This window comes from Dromiciops gliroides, chromosome 5, assembly GCF_019393635.1.
Source record: "Dromiciops gliroides isolate mDroGli1 chromosome 5, mDroGli1.pri, whole genome shotgun sequence".
NCBI lineage: Eukaryota > Metazoa > Chordata > Mammalia > Microbiotheria > Microbiotheriidae > Dromiciops > Dromiciops gliroides.
In genome coordinates this window covers 293,987,688-294,006,104 of record NC_057865.1, presented here as the reverse complement: position 1 = coordinate 294,006,104, position 18,417 = coordinate 293,987,688, and the positions used below count along the sequence as shown (strand labels likewise).

At 48.2% G+C, this 18,417-nt stretch overlaps 1 protein-coding gene across 10 annotated transcripts in view; it reads left to right on the top strand.

Annotated features, from left to right (window-relative positions):
* PACSIN2 (protein kinase C and casein kinase substrate in neurons 2) overlaps positions 1-18,417 on the top strand; it is a 142,510-nt gene that overhangs the window by 17,603 nt on the left and 106,490 nt on the right. For 9 of the 10 annotated variants that reach the window (XM_043967075.1, XM_043967076.1, XM_043967071.1 and 6 more), the window contains one exon: positions 17,052-17,098. The exons of the other annotated variant lie outside the window; for it this stretch is intronic. The gene's annotated coding sequence lies outside the window, so the exon portion shown is untranslated. Of the gene's footprint in view, positions 1-17,051; positions 17,099-18,417 lie in introns of those variants that run through there. 10 annotated transcript variants of the gene reach the window in all.

Here is an 18,417-nt window from a genome sequence, read left to right as displayed (position 1 = left end):
TCACTGCCCCCAAAGTAGATTGTTTTTATAATATTGTCATTGTGTACACTGTTCTCCTGTTTCTGCATGCTTTCCTCTGCTTCAGTTCTTACAAGTCTTCCCAAGTTTCTCTGAAACCACAAGGGCTTCTTTTCTTTAACCTAAGTGAAACTGACTGGATGATCCTTTTGTGGGTAACTTTTCTTGGGTACAGTTTCTTTTTTATGTCCCCTTCACTTCCCCATATATTCCCTGCCCCTTCTCCTTCCCAGAGTCTTCCCCTGTAACAAAATAAAAAAGAAGAGGAGGGAGAGAAGCAGTTCAGTAAAACTAAGGAGCACATGAGTTGAGCCTGACTATATATGCCCTGTTCCTCACCCATAGTTCCCCACTTTGGTAAGGAAAGGAGAGAGTTGAATTTCTGTGTCCTTTCCTTGGAGCCAAGTTGGATTGTTGTAATCACACAACCTTCCGTTCCTGTTGGTGTTTTCTGTTTTTGTTGTGTGTATTTTTTCCCCTACTCTGCTGCTGAGCCACCCAAAGATAAGTGTCCAGACCTCTGGTTCTGGCCTGGGCTGAGCTCCTACCCCTTGGTGTTCCACTCCTTTCTCCCACATTGCATACTCTAGTCCACAAGAAGCTTTAAAAAAAAGTTTCATTATGAACCTTAAAAAGTCAACATATATATTTCAATATCCAAAGAACAGAAACCTGTTTTTTTTAAGTGTTAAATTTCATGTGTTAATAATAATTCTGCCCTGCTTATCTATGTCCCTTCAGAACTTCCTTAGGAGTGTTTGTTTTATTTCTTTTTACTCTCACTACCCACCAGCTACCCTTGACCTCCTTGTGACTGTTACATAGATGCAAACAAAGCAGCTGAACATTTCTGGTCTGTGCCCAGAAACGTCCAGCCCCTGCTGGCCAGGGCCTGAGATCACTCAAGCCTTAAAATGGTCTGACAGTGTGTGGTGGTTCTTGTGAAATTATACTTGTGGTTCTACTCATTTCATCTTGCATCAGTTCATACAAGTCTTCCTCAGTTCCTCTGAATCCCTTCGTTGTTGTCATTTCTCTTAGTACTACATTGCTTCTATGCCAACAGGTGTTCATCCATTCCCAGTTGAGGGACAGCTACTTTGTTTCCAGTTGTTGGTTTTTGTGTGTGGCAACAATGAGTACACTGCCCGTGTTTTTGTTCACAAGGGTCCCTTTCGTTTCTTTGGGGTGTGGCCATACTAGTCGTGCTGCTGGATCACGAGGCTTGCGCAGCTTAGGGACTTTGAGGGTAAACTGTTCCACAAATTGTGCCCTCCACTAGCCATATGTTATAGGCCCATAGCATTCCAGAAGTTCTCTGGGGCACATCAAAGAACCTTCTCCTTGAGAAACTAAACCAAAGGACAGACATACCTAAAGAGATAAGTGGAACCAGATAGGATTGAGCTAGCTTTGGGACCTCCACCCTGCATTCTAGTCTCTCTCAACCCTGGGGAGATAAGTTTGGGTGTGGCTGCTTCCTTTGTGTCCTGAGGAGAGAGATGGCTTGCGAAATCCACAGCCACCCCTCACCCAACTCCTCCAGCCACCACCAGTGGGGGAGGGTCCTCCCTCACTAAGGGGACTTTCCACAGTCAGATGGTCACCCCCATCAGTCCTCTATAAAATTACCTGCCTGTCTTCTGCTCAAGGAGATTGGTATCTCAGAGCCATTCTCTCTGTGCCATGCCTTTCTCCCCATGAGAAGTCCAAGGACTTCTTTCATGGTTTCCCTTCCCTTCCTCAGCCCCGAAATAAACTATTCTAACTGCTTTTGTGTGCAATTGGGTGTAATTCTTTAAAGAGGAATTCCTAAGGACCCCAAACCCCCAACCCCATTTTCCCCATGACACTCCATTCGATGATGGGTCATTCTGGGCACTTGACTTGGGCTGCGGAGGCAGCTTGGGGGATCTGAGTGGATCCAGTTGAGCAGGGTCTGTGTCTTGTTGGGGAGAGGATGTTGGAGGGTTGTCCATTGGGCCATGAAGTACAGAAAAGGGCACAGTGTTTGGGGATAATTGATGTGCCAAGTTAGGAGGACACACATTGCTCTCCTACTACCTGTGCTGGAATAGACGAGTCATTGAGATGGTTTCTTGGCAGAGTCACCTCGAGGTTGGACTTTGGTGGGCATGGGCAAGAGTTGAGTCACTGAGTTGAATGAAAACCTTTCCAGAAATAATGAGCCTGATGAACACGGACATTTCCATTGACCAAGATCAGAAAGAAGCTTGTGCTGGGACTGTGACTCTGTTGTGTCCAGTTTGTTTATATGTTCCACTGAACACAGCACCAACATGGCTCTGCCTGTGTGTGGCCCTTCCTTTGCCTTTCTTCCTTGTGTCTTTTAACTATTTCCTTAATGCCTTTTTCTTGCCTTTTGCATCATTATTGCTTCACCCTCACTCCTCATTACTCTGCTCCCCTCATAAAAATCCCTCTCCTGTAACACAACCACTTGGTATGTTGGTCATGCCTGAGACTTTGGGCCTTATCCTGCTCACCCCAATAAGAGAGGGGAAGCAGGTTTCAGCAGCAGTCTCCCCGAGTTATGGTCACTGGTCACCCCTGATCAGAGTTGTCCTTTATATAGGCTTTGGATCAGTTGTTCTCCTAGTTCATACTTCACTGCATTGATGCATACGAGTCTTCCTCAGTTTCTCTGAATTGGCTCATTTCATCATTTCTTAATAGCATAGTAATGTGCCACTGGAGTCAGATTTATCCAGCCCTACCCTGGCTGATGGACGGCCACTTGGTTTCCAATACTTTGCTATCACCGGTAGGGCTGCTACAGACATTCTTGTACTTTGGGGGCCTTTCCCTCTGTCTTTTGTCTCTTTGGGAGTATTTCCGGGTCCCAGGAATACCCAGTCACCTGACTTTGGGGTGGAGGCCAAATGGCTTTCTAGGTCTCAGCTCCACTGACTGAGGGCCACAGTGTGCCCCTCCTCCGGTAGCCCATCGCCAATCTGGGGGTGGAAGGTAGAACCTCACCATTGTTTTAATTTGCATTTTTATTAATGTTGGTGATTGGGGGGGGTTTATGTGGTTGAGAACTAACTGTCTGCTCCTGTCCTTTAATCATTTGCATCTTTGGGAATGGACAAATGGATAACAGAGAGGAATGAAAGTGACTGTGTTCTTCTCCTCGGTATAGAGAGCTTTGAGTTAAGCAATGCAGGCTGACCAGTTTTCTGCCCCTTGGAGAGGTGCCCGGAGCATTAAAAGGTGAATTAAAAGGTGAGCATTAAAAGGCTGGACTGGACTCCATGTTCCCTCCACTTCCCCCACTGCCTTCTCCTATTCACCAGAGACCTTTATTGCCGGCCATCCAAGGCCTTTTCAATTTTAGGTAATTGAAGGTATTCATCCTTATCCTTTGTTCTTCCCTCTTCCTGCCTGGGCTGTTTGCTGTGACCTTCTCTAGCAAGTCATGTATACATTTAGGACTTTCCCTGGTGGATGGTGAGAGATTTCAGGCCAGTCCAGTGTTTCCCAGCCTGTTCCCGGTTTTCCCAGTGGTTTTTGTCCAAGAGGGTGAGTCGTTGGTGGCCTTGGGCTTTATCAGACCCTCGGCTACTGTGTGCGCTGAATGGGATTCTCAGGTCAATTGCACAGTGTAATTGAGAACATCATGATGTGGTCCAAGGAACGCTGGGTTTGGAATGAGGACATCTGGGGTGGAGCGAGCACCTGGGGGGTCATGGGCAAAGCTCCTAGTTTTGTGAGAATCAGTTTCTTCATCTCTAATGGGATTTTGATACTTGTTTAAAACAACAGCAACAGATACTACTCATATCATGTAATGCTTTTAAGGGTTACAAAATGTTTTCCTCAAAATATCCCAAGTAGAAAATGGGAATACCATTATCTTTGCTGCCTTGAAGTCTCTGGGGCACCGCAGATAGGCTGCTGGGCCTGGAGTAGGAAGCCCTGGGTTCAGATTTGGCCTCCCATCCTTACTTGCTATGTGACCCATGGCAGGTTGCCTAACTGCTGTCAGCCTCAGTTTCCTCATCTGTAAAATGGGGTAATAACAGCACTCATCTCAAGATAGTGGGACCGATCAAATGAGGTATTTGTAAAGCAGTTTTCAAACTTATAAATGTGTGGTTATTGGCTTTGATCATTTTGTTGCTGAGCAAACAGGTAGACAGGTGGTTTGCTCAGGATTATTACCTAGCCAGCACCTGGGCCATACCCCGTGGCCTCACCTGCCAGCCTCTTCACCAAAGGCCTTGGCTTGTCCCTGTTCTCAGGTGCTTTTTGTCCCCCTGCAGATCATGGAGGGGAAGTTACAGCGGCTTTTAAAACCAAAGACATCAGTAAGACTAAAAGGGGGGGGGCAGCTAGGTGGTACAGTGGATAAAGCACCAGCCCTGGATTCAGGAGGACATGAGTTCAAATCCAGACTCAGACACTTACTAGCTGTGTGACCCTGGGCAAGTCACTTAACCCTCATTGCCCCAAGGGGGGTGAGGTGGAAAGATTAAAGGGAACAAGGCTGGAAGGTGGAGCGGCAGCTGTCAGTCAGTATTTCACTTAATTATTGGAAGGGAGGATTGACTTGGACCTGTCACCCATTTCAGTTTAAGTCGGCTAGAGGAGTGGGAAGAATATTGGCCTGTTCTTCAGGAGAATAGTGTATGTTCTCAATTCTCATTAGTCTGTTCTAATCATAATGAAGTCACCTTAAGGGGGAGGGCTTTAAGATTTGCTATCCTGTTTTACTCTAACAGGGAAACTGAGGCTCAGGTCAAGTGATTTGGTCCCATAGCCAGAAATATCTTCTGAGCAGCATATGAACCCAGGTCTCTTGGCCCTTGGCCAGTTCTTTTTTTTTTTTTTTTTTTTTTTTGTGAGGCAATTGGGGTTAAGTGACTTGCCCAGAGTCACACAGCTAGTAAGTGTTAAGTGTCTGAGGCCGGATTTGAACTCAGTTCCTCCTGAATCCAGGGCCGGTACTCTACCCACTGCGCCACCTAGCTGCCCCCTTGGCTCAGTTCCTTATCCTTACACAGGCTGCTGCCATCCTCAGTCCCAGTTCAATCTGGTCATCCGTTTTCTCTTGCCCAGGGTCACACAGCTAGTAAGTGTCAAGTGTCTAAGGTTGGATTTGAACTCAGGTCCTCCTGAATCCAGGTGGGCATCTTGCTAAATTCTTTGGAAACTGGTATTTTTAGTAGGGTTCCCTGAAGACTTTAAAACAAAATGACAAATGAACATTCTATTGCCTTTAATATAAAGATGGTAACAGTGATTCATGATCAATAGATCATCCTTAGAGCTGTTTTAAGAATGATGATGATGGGGACAGCTAGTGGCACAGTGGATAGAGCACCGGCCCTGGAGTCAGGAGGACCCGACTTCAAATCCGGCCTCAGACACTTGACACTTACTAGCTGTGTGACCCTGGGCAAGTCACTTAACCCTCAGTGCCCTGCTTTAAAAAAAAAAAAGTTACAAGGACTTAATACATGCTTGTGGAATGAATGAATCCACAGATCACAAATAGTTTGTCATTATCCGAGTGTTGATCATATACTTTTTACCAGTTTCGTGCTTGTCCCCCACCCCCTTTCCTTACCCATGTGACAGCTCCCAAAGCACAGGCTGGACAGGGAGCCAGTGGCTCCTTATTTTCCCTAGGACAGAATATGAATTCTCCTGTTCCATATGTAAAGCCACCTGCCTTTCCACATTTCTTTCTTTCTTTTTTTTTTTTTTTTTTGCAGGACAATGGGGGTTAAGTGACTTGCCCAGGGTCATATAGCTAGTAAGTGTCAAGTGTCTGAGGCCGGATTTGAACTCAGGTCCTCCTGAATCTAGGGCTGGTGCTTTATCCACTGCACCACCTAGCTGCCCCCTTTCCACATTTCTTAGTCATTGCTCCATTTCACACACTCCAGGGCCAGCAGTGCTGACCTCCTTGCTGACTCCCACGCCAGAAATGTTTCAGTGCCTCTTGGAAGCCTTTATACCCATCAAGGCTCAGTTCATACAGTGAGACTCTTCCTGCTCCCCACCAACCCAACCCCTCCCATCCAGCCCCTGAAATCTGCTATTTCCTTTGTGTGCAGATGTACTTTTATGTCCATGTTCTCCCCCCTCCCCTCTTGAATAACTACATGCCCCTTGAAGGTAGGGTAGGTTATCCCTGTTCTCTCCATTGTGTCCATTCAGTTCTTAATCAGCTCAGAACTGTGAATAGTTTTGTATTCAAAGGGCCAAAAAGGGAAACATTCCTTTTTCTGATGTTTTCTGAAGAGAGCCCAGGCAGTGGAGATCCTGGGCCCAAATCCTGGCTGGGTTTTGTGGCTCTTAATGACACAGTATGGAGGGCCCCTTTGGGGGAGGGGCCCCATTTGGAAGGTGGTTGGCCACCTGGGCAAGGGGAAGGTGTGTGCAGTGCAGAGGAATAGAGTCATTTTGGGTTTTTTTCTCTGTGAAAAGCTCATTAACTGATTGATTTTCCCCCTGGTTGTGAAGTTTTGTTTTTTTTTTAATGATAAAATTATTTTATTATTTTCCAGTTACATGTAAAGATAGTTTTCAAGATTTGTTTTCATAGGATTTTTGTTTCCAGATTTTTCTCCCACCCCCCCTTCCCTCCCCTCTCCCCCAAGACAGAAAGCAATCTGATAGAGGTCATATATGTACAATCACATTAAACATATTTCTGCATTAGACATATTGTGAAAGAAGAAGCAGAACACAAGGGAAAAACCTCATAAAAGAGGAAAAACAGCCTAGCAGAAACAGTATGGTTCAGTCTGCATTCAATGGATTCTGAATATCCACAGTTCTTTTTTCTGGATGTGGAGAATGTTTTCTATCATGAGTTCTTTGAAACTATCTTGGATCATTATACTACTGAGAAGAGCCAAGTTTATCACAGTTGATCATCACACAATGTTGCTGTTACTGTGTACAATGTTCTCCTGGTTCTGCTCCTCTTAGTCAGCATCCATTCATGCAAATCCTTCCAGGTTTCTCTGAACTCCTGCTCATCATTTCTTACAGCACAATAGTATTCCACGACCTTCAAATACCACAACTTGTTTAGCGAATTCCCAATTGATGGGCATTCCCCTTGATTTCTAATTCTTTGCCACTACAAAGAGAGCTGCTAGAAATATTTTTGTACATGTGGGTCCTTTTTCCTCTTCTATGATTTCTTTGGGATACAGACCTAGTAGTGCTATTACTGAGTCAAAAGGTATGTATAGTCCAATAGCCCTGTGGGCATAGTTCCAAATTGCCCTCCAGAATGGTTGGATCTAACTGATTGATTTTTGACATGACTTACAAAGTCATTTAACTGGCCCTTGGCTCTTCTGCCAAGCACTACAGGGGGATATACAGAGAAAATAAGGCAAGAGTCTTGCCTTCAGGAGACAGAATCTTCACATTTGATCCCAGAATTCAGATCTGCAAGGAAGCTTAGCCTTCGGCTCGTCATCTCCCCTCATTGGTTCTTTGTTTGTTTGGGTGGGGAAGCCCAGAGAAGAGAGAAGCGCTTTCCCTGAGGTTGGAGGAGTCCCAAGTAGGAAGAGTCAGTATTTGAACCCCGTGACTTCAGGTCCAGGGGTGTTCCTGCTCTCCTAATAGAGCAGCCTAGCATCATTAGAGAGATGGTGAAATACAGGGTCAAGAACCCCATTCTGCTGATGAGGTGAAGGAGGCCCACTAGGCCTTCCTGCTGCCCACCCTGCACCTGCAGTTCCCTGGCACTGCCGTCTGACCTACTCAGTGTTATCTCAGGGTTTCCAGGCCTTGCTACCCTCTTCATCACTGGCTTCTGAGGATGCTTGGGCCTTTCTGTCTGCCCTGTGGCTGAACTTTCCTTTATGTGTTGGGGTGTGAGTGAACTCCTGGAGGGCACAGCCCATTTTCCGTTGGCCTCCCCAGTGCTCAGTGAAGTGCTTGGTACCCAGGGAATGCCCAGAACCAGAGGTGGGTCTTCTCTGGCCTAGTGGCCTCCCTCCCTGCCCTGCCTCCCCCACCCCTCCTTTCCGCTTCCCAGTATCTGGATGGCCTGCACCACTGCCAGAGTCAGAGACACAAGGTCAGGCTCCAGGACTGAGGGCTTCCTTTGCCCTAAGCAGGTTTTCTTCAGTTGGATTTCGAGTCATTTTCTCAGTTCTCTCTCCACCAAAGGAAACCCTTCAGACTCAAGGAAGCAGGAGAAAGAGAAGGCCAAGTGTTGGCTGCCTTGCTGTTGTTTTGTTCCTTTCAGAGCCCCTTTGGCTTTGGCTTAATGTTCTCCCATTGTCCAAGGAGGATCCATTGCTGAGTGATGGAGAGCAGCAACATCTGCCTGAGGGGCCACAGAGGGACTTAGGATTGGGATTCGAGGCCTGGCTCTGGAACTCATGTGGCAGAGCTGTGGGACCTCTTGGCCTCGGTCTCCTTACCTGTCAAATGGGACTTGAGTTCATTTTCTCATCCTGGTGCCGTAACTCTTATGGCCTGGGGACCTTGGGCAAACCCTTTCCCTTTGGTTTTCTCATCGGACTGGGTGGTCTGTCTCTGCAGCCTCTTCCAACTCCAAGATTCTGCTGCCATATTTCTATTATGTGTCTCAGGGGGAAAAGCCCTTCGGAAACTGGAACAGGTGATAGAAACACCGTCTCTCTGTCTTGGGCCTGGACTCAGCTCGTCTTTGGGCCAGCCAGAATGCAGCTGTCGTCAGACTTTCTTTTGTGGTTGGTCTTGTTGGTAATGAGTCTGGTAGAAGAAAGTGCATCTCCACTCCATCTTGGGCGGGAGGGAGGGATGCCAATGTGTTTGTGGGGGTTATTTTACTGATGGTTGTTTTCTGCTGCCTCCCCCACTGAACCCTCCTTTGTGCCCAAGAAAACCCAGGAAGCCAGACTAACTGACTTGGCAACAGGGGCAGCCCCTGTTGGGGAAGCTTGACTGCTTTTAGTCTCATGTTTGTTGGCACCAAGGCCTCCTGCTCCCGCACTGTCTCCTGTCTCCTTCCCAGAGGAAAGTGTTATAAACACCAGATTCCAGACCATGCATTTGGCCAAGAGTGACAGCAAATGGCAGTTTACAAAGTGAGGTGGCCCCACTGGCCTGTGAGGTGGTTAGGGCCAAAGCACCTCAATTCTGTGACTGTGTCTGTGTCTCTGTCATCATGGTGCACATTTAGGGTGCCCACGGGCTGGTTTTCCTGATCCACGTTTAGGCCACATGGGTTGTCTTGGATTGGCTTATTCTCAGTTTTACAGGTGACAAGGCTGAGGTCCAGGGAGAGGTCACATGGCTATTGTATGCAAATGTTACCACAAACCCCTCCTTACATATATTTTGGAACATAAAATTCTATTTAAAGATTAAAAAAAAAAACAAAAAAACAACCTGTGTGGTAGGGAGGGCCAGTGTCCCAGTTCTGCCTATGGAAAAAGTGCTTTCAATGACTTGCCCACTGGATCCAGGTCTGCTGACTTCAGGGCTAGCAGCCCTCCCTTACAGCGTGATGGTTTTTGCCCAAGCCTAGTTGTTAACCAGTGACAAGGAGGAAGCCAGTTGTGTTCAGTAGCAATTAGATGAATTGAGAGGACATCCACCAGAGACGGTTCCACAGAATCACACAGTTATAACTGGAAGGAACCTGAGAGGTCATCTGGTCCAATCCTCCCATTGTAGAGCTGGGGAAACTGAGGCTCCAAGAGCTGAAATGGCTTGCCTGAGGTCACACAAGTAGTATGGGTAGTAAATAGCAGAGTCAAGATTTGAATTTGGGGCCTATGACTCCAAGCCCAACTCTCTTCTCCTCTCCTCTCTTTCCCTTCCTGTACCAGTGCTAGGAAGGTCTTCCTCTTAGGAACATTTATATAAGTGCTCATCATATTCCCTGCCAGCGTGTTGTCATGGAAAAGACCTAGGTCACCTCCCAGCTCTGCAGGTGACCTTGGCAAGCTTATTTTCCTTTTTTTTTTTTTTTTTTATTGGCAGGGCAGTGAGAGTTAAGTGACTTGCCCAGGGTCACACAGCTAGTAAGGCCGGATTTGAACTCAGGTCCTCCTGAATCCAAGGCTGGTGCTTTATCCACTGTGCCACCCAGCTGCCCCCTTATTTTCCTCCTCCTGCAATTTTGGGATTTAGAGTGTGGATTTTGAATTCCGATGACTTCAGGACATGCTCCTGCAGTATGCTCCAGCCAGGTGCAGTGGGCACTGGGAACAGGCAGATGAACAAGGGAATGTTGGGGGTTTGTGTATTAATTCTGCAAGAGGGCAGCTCTTTTCCTCAGGCAACTGAAAATGTGAGGAGAACCTACAGGTCTTTGAGACCCTTTCTGACCTGGGAAATGACTTTGTACTTGTGCTCCCAGAAGGCATTTCTTCTATTGAAGACTCCTGGCACCACCAGCAGATGCCAGAAGAACAGACCCTGGGGACAGAGGTGGAGGAGAAGGAGACTGGGAAAATGGCTGGCAGGTGGACAAGGGAGAGCAATTCAAACGAGGATGTGTTCTGGGAACCTTGTGTGGGGCCGCTCACCCGTAGGAAGGCTGCCTTGATGGCAGGCCAGTGCTGGAAGTGGGTTGGAATCCCATGAGCCTGCCAACCTTCAGGTGAGCTGGTCCACTCTTGTTTTACACAGGAGGAACCTGAGGCTGGGAGAAGGGAACTTGACTTCTCCAAGGTCACATCAGGACTTTGGAGCAGAAGCAGGACCCCCACCAGGCCCTGGCATGCTGGGCACACCGCTTTTCTTTACTGCAGCAAGATTCCGTCCATTCCTTAGACTTTGCCTTTTCCTTTTCTCTATCCGTTTAATCTGGTAGACATTTTCAAGAGGAAAAAAGACCCTGTTCCTGTCAACGGGAGGTGAGGAAGGGACCCTGAGAACTGTCATTGCTTAATTGAATCGGTGATTTCACTGGGGGGGTGTCCATCCCCCACTCGTGTGATTGGCAGTTCCTGTTGGACTGAATGGGGCCTTCCTGGTGAGGAGCTGCCCTTCTTTGGCTTCACGGACCTGGATTTCCTTGATGTGGGCATTCTCTCCACCACTGCTTTTTGATTTAGTAGGTGGTCTTGGGCCCAGTGCAGTGGCCAGTCTGGTGAGCAGCCTCATGCCTTCACTAAGCTAGCGGGTGATGGGCACACAGACCCTCGCCAGGCCTGCCAGACCCTGACACAGTCTTTGCAGACCCAGGCTGAAGCACTGGAGGAGGTGGTTTAGGCATGCCCCAGGCCTTAGCATCCTTGGGCCCAGGAGGCACGTCCTTGCCCGGTGCAGCATTGCCAGTGGTAAATATGGAAGTAGTGTTGGTCGCATGAATGAGAGTTTGTGGTACCAGAAGCGGGCAGGGTGCTTCTGCTGAGTTGGAACAAGGTGCTGGAAAACCACTCATTGGAAGGCTTGAGCAGTGATGCTCAAGGTTGGTGGGCTCCTGGAGCTTCATGGTTGCATAATTCACAGCTTTGGGGGAAATTTTGGATGAGGGTTATGCAAGTCATTTTGAGGAATTCACAGAATCGGGCAGATAAGGAAGCTGCTGTGGCAGCGCCTGGGATGGCCTCATGCATGAGGAGAGTCCTATCTGGCCAATTTAGGAGAAGAGCCTGTGAAGGCCATGGGGCCTTTTCCTAAGCATGCCCCGGGGTCCCAGGGACCTGCCAGCAGAGCACCTTGGGCACGGGCTGAGGCAGCAGATTCTGGTAGCAGGTGGCATCCACATTGGGGTATGCTGGCTGACCTCAGGATTTCAGGAAACAGGGCAGGGGGGCTGGGCTCTCGTGGCGTATCACGCGTGACTTCATTTGTAGAATGTGCTCTGTGGAACGCTGTGACCTTTGGAAAGAAGGCCCTCGTTATCTGTGGGATTGCTGGAGCTGACTCTGCCCTGGGGAAGATCACTTTCATCTTGAAATTGCCAGTGTTGGCCTCTTCTTCCCCTTGGGGGAGTATAAAGAAATAGGAAATGTAAAATGCTCTTTAATAATTGATGGGAATGGAAGGGTGGGTCTAAATTCCTATGGTGCGCTTGAGGCTAAGGAGTTTACTGAGGACTAGCAGAGCCTGTAAAAAAGCCTTTAGCAGTGTTTGACCCTGAACCTGGGCAAATCACTTTTCTCCTCTGAGCCTTAGTTTCCTCATCTGTGAAATGGGTGTGATAACATGTGTACTCCCTACCGTGTGTGTGTGTGTGTGTGTGTGTGTGTGTGTGTGTGAGTGAGAGAGAGAGAGAGAGAGAGAGATATCTTGGAGCCCTCCACAAGTGAAGGTAGCCCTGGGAATTGTTCAGAAGCATTGGGTCACGGTGGTGTGGAGCTCAGGTAATGAGACCTTGTCCAGTTAATGGACATTGCGTGTTTAGGCGGTGACTTCTGTGCCCACCACCTTCACAGCCTGTGGAAATGGAGAATTGGAAGAAATGGAAATTCCCCCTTGAAGCCACAGCTTCCCTACTTCCATTGTGGGGCTTGACCAGCTCTGGGGGGATTGGTTCTCATGGAGGGGCCGGTGGCTCGCTAGCCAGAGAACCTGCTCTGTGCATGTTCAGTTCAGAACACACACCATGGGACTCCTAGGAGAAGAGAAGGCCCCCTGCTCTTGGCGAGGTGGGGCTGGGGTGTCATGCCCATGCCCCAGGCCGGAGGGCTTGACCAGCCCCAGGAAGGGGTGGCCTTCACTGACCTTCCCCCCTCCCAGAGTCTGTCTGCACTGGGGCTGGTCAAGCCCTCCGGCCTGGGGCATGGGCATGACACCCCAGCCCCACCTCGCCAAGAGCAGGGGACAGCCCGGATCGTCCTGGGGCTGTTGTGAAGAGCCCTTTGGTCACCCCCTGTGTTCTCAGGGTCGTCTTACCCGTCTAAAGCTGGGAGGGGGCCTTGACCACAGATCTGACTCAGGCCCCAACCCACCGCAATTTGGCAGAGGAGCAACTGAGGCCCAAGGAAGGGAAGAAGCATGTGTTAAGTGTCTGCTGTGTGCCTGGCACTGTGTTGAGCATTTGGCCCTAAAGCAGGTATTATTACTATCCCCATTTTTCAGTTGAGGAAACTGAGATGAGGCAATGTCTTGCCTCGTGGCTCCCAGGTAGGAAGTGACCAAGGCAGGATTAGGCCTCTGGCCCAGGGCTCTTCCTTGGCTGCTTCTTGGTGCCTTGCTCGAGGTCAGGCCCATAGACTTGGTATAGTCTGTGTTGTCAGGTTTTTTACAAACACTTCGTGTGCAGATTGATATTTTTTTTTGTTTTGTTTTGCAGGGCAATTGGGGTTAAGTGACTTGCCCAGGGTCACACAGCTAGTAAAGTGTCTGAGGCCAGATTTGAACTCAGGTCCTCCTGAATCCTTGGCCAATGCTCTATCCACTGCGCCACCTAGCTGCCCCCCATTGTGTGCAGATTAAAAAAAAATTCCTGAGACTTAAAAAGATCATAGTCTGAGAAGCCAGGCAAAGTTGTGGGGCTTCTGCCAAGAAAGAACAGCTCTCAGTGGGCCTTCTCTGCAAACGTTTGCATTCCTAAGCACCTTCTCTTTCTGATCACACGTGTAAGGAGTAAGTAAAGGAAGCCTGAGCTGGGGAGAACAGGTCAGGCCAGAGGAGGCCACACATTCTCAAAACTAGGAAATGAGAATCTTTCCTTTAGGTTGGGGGAGGAGGTTACATGTGCCTTTGACTGGGGGAGAAGTGAGACCTGGAGGGGACATGGGGGATGGGACAACCCCACCTTCCATCCTTCCCCCCAAAGCAGACATTCTCTTAGCAACCACCTGCTAGTTATTGGGGAACACTATTTAGAGGTGATTCATAGCCCATTCATGAACCTAAATGGGACCTTTTTGTTTCTATATGACTACTTTCCTTTGTGATCTTGTATGTCTTATTTTATCTGTTTAAAGACATTATTTTGAGAAGGGGTCCCTAGACTCCCTAGGCAGCCCAAGGGCAGGTGGACCCCCATGGATACCTGTCCTTGATACAAAAATAGTCAAGAACTTCTCACGGTGGATAGAGATCTGGATCTGGAGTCAGAAGACATGAGTTCAAATTCTGCCTCAGCTTGCTCATCTGTGAAGTGGGGATATTAATAGACCCTTCCTCATAGCGTTGTTGTGAGGGTCACATGAGGTAATGGGTAAAGCCTCTACAGGCCTTGAAGTGCCATCTAAACTTTTTATATTTTTGTGGGTATTCATCCATTTCATTTAGATTTTCAAAATTATTTCAAATTTATTGGCATATAATTGGACAAAATAGTTCCTAATAGTAATGAATTTCTTCTTCATTGGTGGTGAGTTCACTTCATTTTTGATAGTAGTAATCTGTCTAAACCTGCTTGCCTCTCCCTTTTCTAGCACTCCCCTCCTGGACAGTAATATCCCTGCTTCCAGCATTCTAGCGATCTCACCTAGTGTTAATTCTAATTTTTCTCAATTTTGTGTTATTCAGGTATCAACTTGAAGCTTATTCAGTTTTCTTTATTTATTTTCTTCCCTCTCTGGTCCTTCTTTTCTATTGTAAAGGCCCCTATCCTATAAAGTGCCTGTCCTTTTTGCCCAAGGTCAGGAATCAGTAGGCTTAATGTTTGTTGTTACCGTCTCTTTGTATGGCCTTGTTCATGCACCTAAAGTGAGATATGGAGATGGGTGTTGATCAGCAGATTTGAAAAGTGTCCCAGTTGCTGCTAGTAGACGACATCTCTCCAAAGGGATGCCCTGGAGGGAAAGGACAGCTTGGGTTTTGTGTGTTAAAACTGGGCCTTGCACTGGGCCTTGTGAGTAATTGTGTCCTGGAGCGGTTGGTTGGAACACTTAGGAGGGATCCCAGGATTGGATAGATACTCAGGCCCAGGGGGCTGAGCTGACATGCCCAAGGACACACTGCTAGTCATCAGAATACAGTGCGGTCAATCTTCTTTTCAAATGAGTTGGTGATTTTGACCAGCAGCAGGCAAGAAAGAGGAATGAGACTTTGAATTTTGAGTGAGTCATCGAATGAACGGTGGGGGTAGGGAGAGGAGAGGAAAGGAAGAGAGATCAAGAGAGATCGGGCTTCCTCCTGTCCTTCCTCCACCATTATTGGACAAATGTGGTAGCGTGTGTGTGGTTGGCCCACTCTGGAGGCTGGCCTGGCTAGGTTAGTCGGCTCATTTGGAAATTACTTCCAAAATTAGTCATTGCTCGTAAGCTAACAACCTGCAGTGACTTGGGTGGGGCAGGGCCACCCTCATAGCATCTCTGAGGCTCTCCAGGCCGGCCCTGCATTGCCCTGACCATCTCTGCTGCTGTCTGGCACCTCCCGGTTGTTGTTTGGGGAACATCTTCCATCCCTCTCTAGAGAGCCTCAGCCCGGGACCATAAGCAGTGAGCAGGGAGCTGGGCAGCTTTCTCTGTGGCGCTGTTGTCTATGGCCTGTATTTGGAGCAGTCAGTCTGGTGAGGAGGCAACAGTGGCCCTGCTCTGCTGGGGTTGGAGATGGGGATGATCTGGGGCAGGTCGCTTAGGTGGGCTGAGCCTCAGTTTCTTTAGCTGTGAAATGGGGAGAATACTTGCATCATTTGTAAAATGAAGGCTGTCCAGGGATCGCTGAGGTCCCCAAACCTTTCCAGGTCTGCCTTTGTTTCCCTGACTGTGTACTCCTTGACTTCCGTTTTAGAACACTCCCTGGCTCTGTTAGCCCGGTTCTTCTTCCGTCTCTGACTGTTCCTTAGGCTTCCTGGCTTCTTGGCTCTCAGCTTTTCTCCACTTTCTCTCTCCCCCTGTCTCCCTGTCTCTCCCTGTCCCCTTTGGCTTGAACATCTGTGTTCATCTTTCTTGCCCCTCAAACACTACGTATCCAGAACATAGGTTGCATTCTTTCTCCTCCCCCCCCCCCCAAACATTCTCCTCTGTTTTCCTCAGTGGGCATCTTGGTGTTGCTCTGTCCTCTCCGTTCCTGGGGTCAGCAACCTAGCTCTGATCCTTCTCAGCTCTTAGGGCTCCAGAGCCTGGTAGCTGGCATCCCAAGGGCCTTTCCATCTCCCATGCTGCTTTGTACACATCAGTCTTTCTAGCAATTGGGATTGCCACTTCCTTGCTCCATACTCCCACATAGCTTTCAGCCATTTACTGCATTAAGTACCATTAAGTACATATTCCCAAACTGACATCCACAGGGCCCCACCTCCCACCCCATACACACCTCTGGAACTTAGCCCCAGCCTTGTGTTCTCACTTTATGGGCCATCGTTCTCCTCCTTGAGCCTCTACATTCTGGTAAAGCGGAGCTGTGTTCCTTTAGCAAATCTTAGGCCTTCCCTCGCTCTGAATCTTTGCTCAAGCTGTGCCTTTCACCGAGCATGCCCTGATAATCACCACCTTTTGAAGTCATTTCTTCTTTTCAAGGACCTCCAGGCACTTCTTCCTCTAAGAGTCCTCTCCATACCTGGCTGTGATCTAATGGTGTCAGTCCCTTTTCTCCCTACTACCAGGCCTCTCTGTCCACCAGCTTTTTGCCCAGATCTCTTCCATCCTTCTACAATCTTCAGTTGTATGCTGGGGATCCCACTTGCTTTAAGTACCTCTTAGGATTACGGAGGGAACGTGTTCTGTCTAAACAGGTCCTAGAAATGTGAGTTGCGAATAGTAATAGTAATAATCACCAAGACAGATTCTCTAGAGACATGACCTGTGAAGCTTTCCTGCAGGAGTGAAGGGACCTGTATGGGGGATGCTGAGTCGGCTGGTTGAATGGGGAGTCCGGCATCCTCACAGTGTGACTTTGGGGAAGTTGTTCAGTCCTCTGGGCTCTGGCTTTTTCAACTGGAAAATGGGAGGGTTGGATGCAACAAATTCTGGGTGCTTTCCGGTTTTATGGCTGACTGATGGAGTAGTTTGGCCCAAGGGCAGGTGACTCTTTGTCAAACTTATTGGAGGGGAGCTGCTTCCCCACATGCTTTGGGCAGCTTGGGGAGAGGGGGGGGAAGGCAGCTGGGGCAGCCCTCTTTGGATGGATTGGGGAAGAAGCCAGACCGCCTGCTAGTCACATTACAAATAACTAGGATGTTTTCTCCTCCACAGCTTCCGGAGCGTTTCAGCGACTCGTGCGCTTCCAAGAAGACGGTTTGGTGAGTTGGGCCAGCTTGTGTTTGGGTTTCATGCTTTCTAGTCTAGCAGCTTGAGTTGTCTGCCCTTCTTCAGAGCAGTATGTGACAGCCTGTGTTTGGAAGGGAAACGGGGATGGTTTCTGTAAGAACCAGTGATCCCTCCCAGCATCTCACTGGATCCTGGGAGTGGCATGGGGCAGGGAGGCAGAGGAACCCTCCTGAGGTCACATGGCTCTTAGGGGGAAAACCAGGACCCGAGCTTCCAAAACAGAACCTCAGGGTGAAAACCGCCCTGGCCTCCTCATTTGTTTGTGTGCATTGTTTATTAGGATGGCCTGTTCTGTTCTTGGACAAAAGAGTGAGCTTTAAGACAAACTAACTGTACCAGCAGGAAGAATAAACAGCTTTAATGACATTTTAGCGGCCTGTTTTGCTTTGAGGGGTTTTAAAGTAAAAGCCCTCTTGCTTGGTGATTTCTAGATTTTACACTTCTCCAGTTTGAGTCCTCCTTATAAGCTTGCTGCCCCCACCTCCTATCATTTTGTATTCATAATGGTGCCATAATGTAGCATTGCCAGATTGTATCATAACGTCCCCAAACCCTGCTAGTTTGAGCAGACTGATTGCCCCAAATGCTACTCCTGTGGTGGAATGAGCTCCCCTGGAATGTTGTTTACCTAATGCCTTTCTACACAATCAGACGGTATTGTCAGTAGACGTGAAAAATGTATGTTCAAACATTTAGGAAGCCTGTGAGATCAGGAAACAAAGATCTCTCAGTTCCCTTTCATCTTGTGCGCTCTTACATTCCAAGGTACTTTTCATCTGCCACGTTTTGTGGTTTTAGAATCAAGTGAAGGAACTTTGTTGGAAACAGAAGAAATTGCTGGCCCAGAATGGCCTCAATACACACCGCACACCTCGATTGGCTTTTTCTTCACTAAAATGTTTTTCCTTAGATGTTTCTCTTCCGTGTGGGGCCCTGGCTGTTGGTGCAGAGAGGAAGCAATTGTTCTGAGATAATGGACTTTCCTCATTTGGGGCCACAGAGTTCAAATGGAAAAAAGATTGCCCCTGGAAGGGGAGGTGTTCAGACGCCCATGTGTGCTAGCAATAGTGTGCTTGTTACAGTCTCCTAAATGAGATCCATAGTCACTCCGAAGCGTTTGGCATAACTGCCCACATGGATGAAGAATGCCGTGTGTCTAGATTGTGAAAGGCATTTGGAAGGACATCCCCTAGAGCTCCTCCATCAGTGACTTTGTCTTGGGCAGACACCACATATGACCAGGGAGCTTGGCCCAGCACTGAACCCAAAGAAGAACGTGGGCTACCTTACC